Genomic DNA, 7,166 nt, shown 5'->3' on the forward strand with positions numbered 1-7,166 from the left:
GAGCCGACCACCCCGACTGGACGCGACTGACTGACCGACCGACTGGACGCGCGATATATGATATTATATATCATATGATAGAAATAAAGACTAAAAAATTCTATCTGGTTGCCAAATAGCTTGTCATCGATTTAGTGACGCTAATGAAATTGTCCCCATCTATCTACTATCTACTAATGATAGAAATAAAGACTTTACAAAATTCTATCAGGTTGCCAAATGGCTCGTCATCGATTTAGTGACGCTAATGAAATTGTCCCCATCTATCTACTATCTACTAATGATAGAAATAAAGACTACAAAATTCTATCAGGTTGCCAAATAGCTTGTCATCAATTTAGTGACGCTAATGAAATTGTCCCCATCTATCTACTATCTACTAATGATAAAAATAAAGACTTTACAAAATTCTATCAGGTTGCCAAATAGCTTGTCATCAATTTAGTGACGCATATGAAATTGTCCTCCCCATCTACAAATGATAGAAATGAAGACTACAAAATTCTATCAGGTTGCCAAATGGCTCGTCATCGATTTAGTGACGCATATGAAATTGTCCCCATCTATCTACTATCTACTAATGATAGAAATAAAGACTTTACAAAATTCTATCAGGTTGCCAAATAGCTTGTCATCAATTTAGTGACGCATATGAAATTGTCCTCCCCATCTACAAATGATAGAAATAAAGACTACAAAATTCTATCAGGTTGCCAAATGGCTCGTCATCGATTTAGTGACGCATATGAAATTGTCCCCATCTATCTACTATCTACTAATGATAGAAATAAAGACTACAAAATTCTATCAGGTTGCCAAATAGCTTGTCATCAATTTAGTGACGCATATGAAATTGTCCTCCCCATCTACAAATGATAGAAATAAAGACTACAAAATTCTATCTGGTTGCCAAATAGCTTGTCATCAATTTAGTGACGCATATGAAATTGTCCTCCCCATCTACAAATGATAGAAATAAAGACTACAAAATTCTATCAGGTTGCCAAATGGCTCGTCATCGATTTAGTGACGCTAATGAAATTGTCCCCATCTACTAATGATAGAAATAAAGACTACAAAATTCTATCAGGTTGCCAAATAGCTTGTCATCAATTTAGTGACGCATATGAAATTGTCCTCCCCATCTGGGGACCTCTCGTATTGTTCGAAACTTATGTATTTATATGATTTCGACAATATTATATGGAAATTAAATATTAATCATATGGAAATGAATATTTATCGTATGTATAAATGAAAAAATGATCAAATATTCCTATATTCTCTTAGAATTATAGGAATAGCCCATATACGTGAAAGGTTATAGTAGTATAAGCAAGGCTGGTACCGACAGAGGGTTCAAAAACCACTATAGGTAGGCAGTGGTTGCCGACCTCTCGTATTGTTCGAAACTTATGTATTTATTCCTATTTATATGATTTCAACAATATTATATGGAAACTAAATATTAATCATATGGAAATGAATATTTATCGTATGAATAATGGAAAAATATATTTAATTATATATGAATAAAGGAAATATTAATATAATATTACTGTATTCTCTTGATATATAAGAGAATATCCTGTATGTTGGATACCAAACAGAATTGAAAATACCCGTTTTGAGGACAGCGGGTTCAAAAACCACTATAGGTAAGCAGTGGTTGCTGACCTCCCGCTTTATATATTATATTGGTTACTTACAAATAAAGTATATTATTTTCCGTACAAATTTGTTTCTCAGGTTCTTATGAACATTTGGGAACTTGGCTACGCGGTTAATAAGAATATACGCCCTTAGATAATATCGTTGAAACAAAAGTCAAGTTTCTATTATACATAGAATAACAAATCGTTTCCATATATTATCGTTAATTTTTTGACGTCAGGCATTATTATTTATTAATAATAATGAAGATAATAAACTAATAATTTATTACCCCGCCATAAAAGGAAATATTATATCGTTACCCCGGTATAATAAATATATTGATATTATTACATTATGGAAAAATTACCAAATGTTATATATGAATATCATATGCGCTCGGTTTTATGTTATATATATTACCAGAGAGTTATATGGAAAAAGATAAATTTTAAATTTATCATCAAAATGCAAATGATTTAACTCAATATTTATGTTGGTTAAACAAAAATTGTACATGTGTGGATACAATACTTATGTATGTTGGAAACAAAATAATATTTTAGAATGAAATATGTATAATATAAATACAATATTATGGAAATATATATATATAATGGTATAAAACATTAATGGAATTTACGAATACGAAGCTATATAAAAATGGCCGTAATCGATTTAAAATAGATTTAATAAAAAACGGAAATTTATATAAAATGGAAATCTATAATATTTATATTACTTATTTCAATTCAAAAAATATGAATGAAATATGAAGAAAGAAACATTATTCTGGTTGATCCTGCCAGTAGTTATATGCTTGTCTCAAAGATTAAGCCATGCATGTCTAAGTACACACGAATTAAAAGTGAAACCGCAAAAGGCTCATTATATCAGTTATGGTTCCTTAGATCGTTAACAGTTACTTGGATAACTGTGGTAATTCTAGAGCTAATACATGCAATTAAAACATGAACCTTATGGGACATGTGCTTTTATTAGGCTAAAACCAAGCGATCGCAAGATCGTTTTATTGGTTGAACTCTAGATAACATGCAGATCGTATGGTCTTGTACCGACGACAGATCTTTCAAATGTCTGCCCTATCAACTTTTGATGGTAGTATCTAGGACTACCATGGTTGCAACGGGTAACGGGGAATCAGGGTTCGATTCCGGAGAGGGAGCCTGAGAAACGGCTACCACATCTAAGGAAGGCAGCAGGCGCGTAAATTACCCACTCCCAGCTCGGGGAGGTAGTGACGAAAAATAACAATACAGGACTCATATCCGAGGCCCTGTAATTGGAATGAGTACACTTTAAATCCTTTAACAAGGACCAATTGGAGGGCAAGTCTGGTGCCAGCAGCCGCGGTAATTCCAGCTCCAATAGCGTATATTAAAGTTGTTGCGGTTAAAACGTTCGTAGTTGAACTTGTGCTTCATACGGGTAGTACAACTTACAATTGTGGTTAGTACTATACCTTTATGTATGTAAGCGTATTACCGGTGGAGTTCTTACATGTGATTAAATACTTGTATTTTTTCATATGTTCCTCCTATTTAAAAACCTGCATTAGTGCTCTAAACGAGTGTTATTGTGGGCCGGTACTATTACTTTGAACAAATTAGAGTGCTTAAAGCAGGCTTCAAATGCCTGAATATTCTGTGCATGGGATAATGAAATAAGACCTCTGTTCTGCTTTCATTGGTTTTCAGATCAAGAGGTAATGATTAATAGAAGCAGTTTGGGGGCATTAGTATTACGACGCGAGAGGTGAAATTCTTGGACCGTCGTAAGACTAACTTAAGCGAAAGCATTTGCCAAAGATGTTTTCATTAATCAAGAACGAAAGTTAGAGGTTCGAAGGCGATCAGATACCGCCTAGTTCTAACCATAAACGATGCCAGCTAGCAATTGGGTGTAGCTACTTTTATGGCTCTCTCAGTCGCTTCCCGGGAAACCAAAGCTTTTGGGCTCCGGGGGAAGTATGGTTGCAAAGCTGAAACTTAAAGGAATTGACGGAAGGGCACCACCAGGAGTGGAGCCTGCGGCTTAATTTGACTCAACACGGGAAAACTTACCAGGTCCGAACATAAGTGTGTAAGACAGATTGATAGCTCTTTCTCGAATCTATGGGTGGTGGTGCATGGCCGTTCTTAGTTCGTGGAGTGATTTGTCTGGTTAATTCCGGGATTATATTTAGGAATGGTGCTGAAGCTTATATAGCCTTCATTCATGGTGGCAGTAAAATGTTTATTGTGTTTGAATGTGTTTATGTAAGTGGAGCCGTACCTGTTGGTTTGTCCCATTATAAGGACACTAGCTTCTTAAATGGACAAATTGCGTCTAGCAATAATGAGATTGAGCAATAACAGGTCTGTGATGCCCTTAGATGTCCTGGGCTGCACGCGCGCTACAATGAAAGTATCAACGTGTATTTCCTAGACCGAGAGGTCCGGGTAAACCGCTGAACCACTTTCATGCTTGGGATTGTGAACTGAAACTGTTCACATGAACTTGGAATTCCCAGTAAGTGTGAGTCATTAACTCGCATTGATTACGTCCCTGCCCTTTGTACACACCGCCCGTCGCTACTACCGATTGAATTATTTAGTGAGGTCTCCGGACGTGATCACTGTGACGCCTTGCGTGTTACGGTTGTTTCGCAAAAGTTGACCGAACTTGATTATTTAGAGGAAGTAAAAGTCGTAACAAGGTTTCCGTAGGTGAACCTGCGGAAGGATCATTATTGTATAATATCCTTACCGTTAATAAACATTTGTTATAATACAAATAAATTGAATTTACCAAAATACCAAATTACAAAAGCATATGATATATGAATGATGAGATTTACTTTAGAAATGCACATGATTTATTATGATTATTTGCAAATGCGTTTATATATGAATATTATCTAACACAATAATATTCAATTGATTGATTTCTCAATGGAATCAAACAAAATTCTGATATATTTATATAATAAATAAATGTGGCTGGCAACCACAAAGGTAATGTGATTGGGGACCACATTACCACATATGTATGTTAAAAGTGACTGGTGACCACATTTTAACATTTCTATTAAAATTTGATGTTGTGTGATGGGTAGTGTTGGCTCAAAACATTAAATTAAATAAACGGCATTCAAATAAAAATAAACAATGCATTTCCTAATAATTCGAACATTCGAAATCAAATAAAAATGGTAACAAAAAAATTGTGTGTATATGGACCATAATATACACGCGTTGCGAATATGTATTGTTCATCTAAGTTATGAGCATACATTGGCTAATGCAACAACCTAAAATATACAATGTTGTACCTGGCATCCATCAGGTTAATGTTTTATATAAATTGCAGTATGTATCGCCCATATTGGTTAATTACAAATAAAATATAATTACATGATACATAATGCTTATATGAAACTAAGACATTTCGCAGCATTTATTTTAGGTATAAAAATACATTTATTGAAGGAATTGATATATGCCAGTAAAATGGTGTATTTTTAATTTCTTTCAATAAAAAAATTATTGACAATATATAGAAATAAATTATAAAACTCTAAGCGGTGGATCACTCGGCTCATGGGTCGATGAAGAACGCAGCAAACTGTGCGTCATCGTGTGAACTGCAGGACACATGAACATCGACATTTTGAACGCATATCGCAGTCCATGCTGTTATGTACTTTAATTAATTTTATAGTGCTGCTTGGACTACATATGGTTGAGGGTTGTAAGACTATGCTAATTAAGTTGTTTATAAATTTTTATAAGCATATGGTATATTATTGGATAAAATAATAATTTTATTCATAATATTAAAAACTATATATGAAAAACATTATCCTCACATTTGGATGTGAAAAACGAAGAGAAATATTTTCTTTTTCAATCAAATAATACTGAGAAATGTCTAGCATAAAAAATTGAATTATTTTTCATCTAGGATTGTCTCTTATTAATGATTCGAAAATAGAAAAAAACTTGGTTATATTATTATTCTTCGTTGGTTCGTTAATGGATAATACTATGCTACAAGAAATAATGGATATATTACAACGAATTTATTAAAATGTTTTATCATTATATATTAAGAATTAATGGCAATAAAAAGTTATATACAACCTCAACTCATATGGGACTACCCCCTGAATTTAAGCATATTAATTAGGGGAGGAAAAGAAACTAACAAGGATTTTCTTAGTAGCGGCGAGCGAAAAGAAAACAGTTCAGCACTAAGTCACTTTGTCTATATGGCAAATGTGAGATGCAGTGTATGGAGCGTCAATATTCTAGTATGAGAAATTAACGATTTAAGTCCTTCTTAAATGAGGCCATTTACCCACAGAGGGTGCCAGGCCCGTATAACGTTAATGATTACTAGATGATGTTTCCAAAGAGTCGTGTTGCTTGATAGTGCAGCACTAAGTGGGTGGTAAACTCCATCTAAAACTAAATATAACCATGAGACCGATAGTAAACAAGTACCGTGAGGGAAAGTTGAAAAGAACTCTGAATAGAGAGTTAAACAGTACGTGAAACTGCTTAGAGGTTAAGCCCGATGAACCTGAATATCCGTTATGGAAAATTCATCATTAAAATTGTAATATTTAAATAATATTATAAGGATAGTGTGCATTTTTTCCATATAAGGACATTGTAATCTATTAGCATATCCCAAATTTATCATAAAATATAACTTATAGTTTATTCAAATTAAAGTGCTTGCATTTTAAAACAGAATAAATGTTATTAATTTGATAAAGTGCTGATAGATTTATATGATTACAGTGCGTTAATTTTTCGGAATTATATAATGGCATAATTATCATTGATTTTTATGTTTATTATATGCACTTGTATGATTAACAATGCGAAAGATTCAGGATACCTTCGGGACCCGTCTTGAAACACGGACCAAGGAGTCTAACATATGTGCAAGTTATTGGGATATAAACCTAATAGCGTAATTAACTTGACTACTAATGGGATTAGTTTTTTAACTATTTATAGCTAATTAACACAATCCCGGGGCGTTCTATATAGTTATGTATAATGTATATTTATATTATTTATGCCTCTAACTGGAACGTACCTTGAGCATATATGCTGTGACCCGAAAGATGGTGAACTATACTTGATCAGGTTGAAGTCAGGGGAAACCCTGATGGAAGACCGAAACAGTTCTGACGTGCAAATCGATTGTCAGAATTGAGTATAGGGGCGAAAGACCAATCGAACCATCTAGTAGCTGGTTCCTTCCGAAGTTTCCCTCAGGATAGCTGGTGCATTTTAATATTATATAAAATAATCTTATCTGGTAAAGCGAATGATTAGAGGCCTTAGGGTCGAAACGATCTTAACCTATTCTCAAACTTTAAATGGGTAAGAACCTTAACTTTCTTGATATGAAGTTCAAGGTTATGATATAATGTGCCCAGTGGGCCACTTTTGGTAAGCAGAACTGGCGCTGTGGGATGAACCAAACGTAAT

The 7,166-nt window shown here is 33.9% G+C and overlaps 2 non-coding genes across 2 annotated transcripts; both read left to right on the plus strand.

Annotated features, from left to right (window-relative positions):
• Nucleotides 1-2,442: 2,442 nt before the first annotated feature.
• Nucleotides 2,443-4,405, plus strand: LOC120322302. The gene has a single exon (XR_005562077.1). It is a non-coding gene; the product is annotated as a small subunit ribosomal RNA (ribosomal RNA).
• Nucleotides 4,406-5,228: 823 nt separating this feature from the next.
• LOC6540230 lies at nucleotides 5,229-5,407 on the plus strand. The gene has a single exon (XR_005562079.1). It is a non-coding gene; the product is annotated as a 5.8S ribosomal RNA (ribosomal RNA).
• The last annotated feature ends 1,759 nt before the right edge of the window (nucleotides 5,408-7,166 follow it).

The sequence above is a fragment of the Drosophila yakuba genome, unplaced genomic scaffold (genome assembly GCF_016746365.2).
Source record: "Drosophila yakuba strain Tai18E2 unplaced genomic scaffold, Prin_Dyak_Tai18E2_2.1 Segkk51_quiver_pilon_scaf, whole genome shotgun sequence".
Lineage (NCBI taxonomy): Eukaryota > Metazoa > Arthropoda > Insecta > Diptera > Drosophilidae > Drosophila > Drosophila yakuba.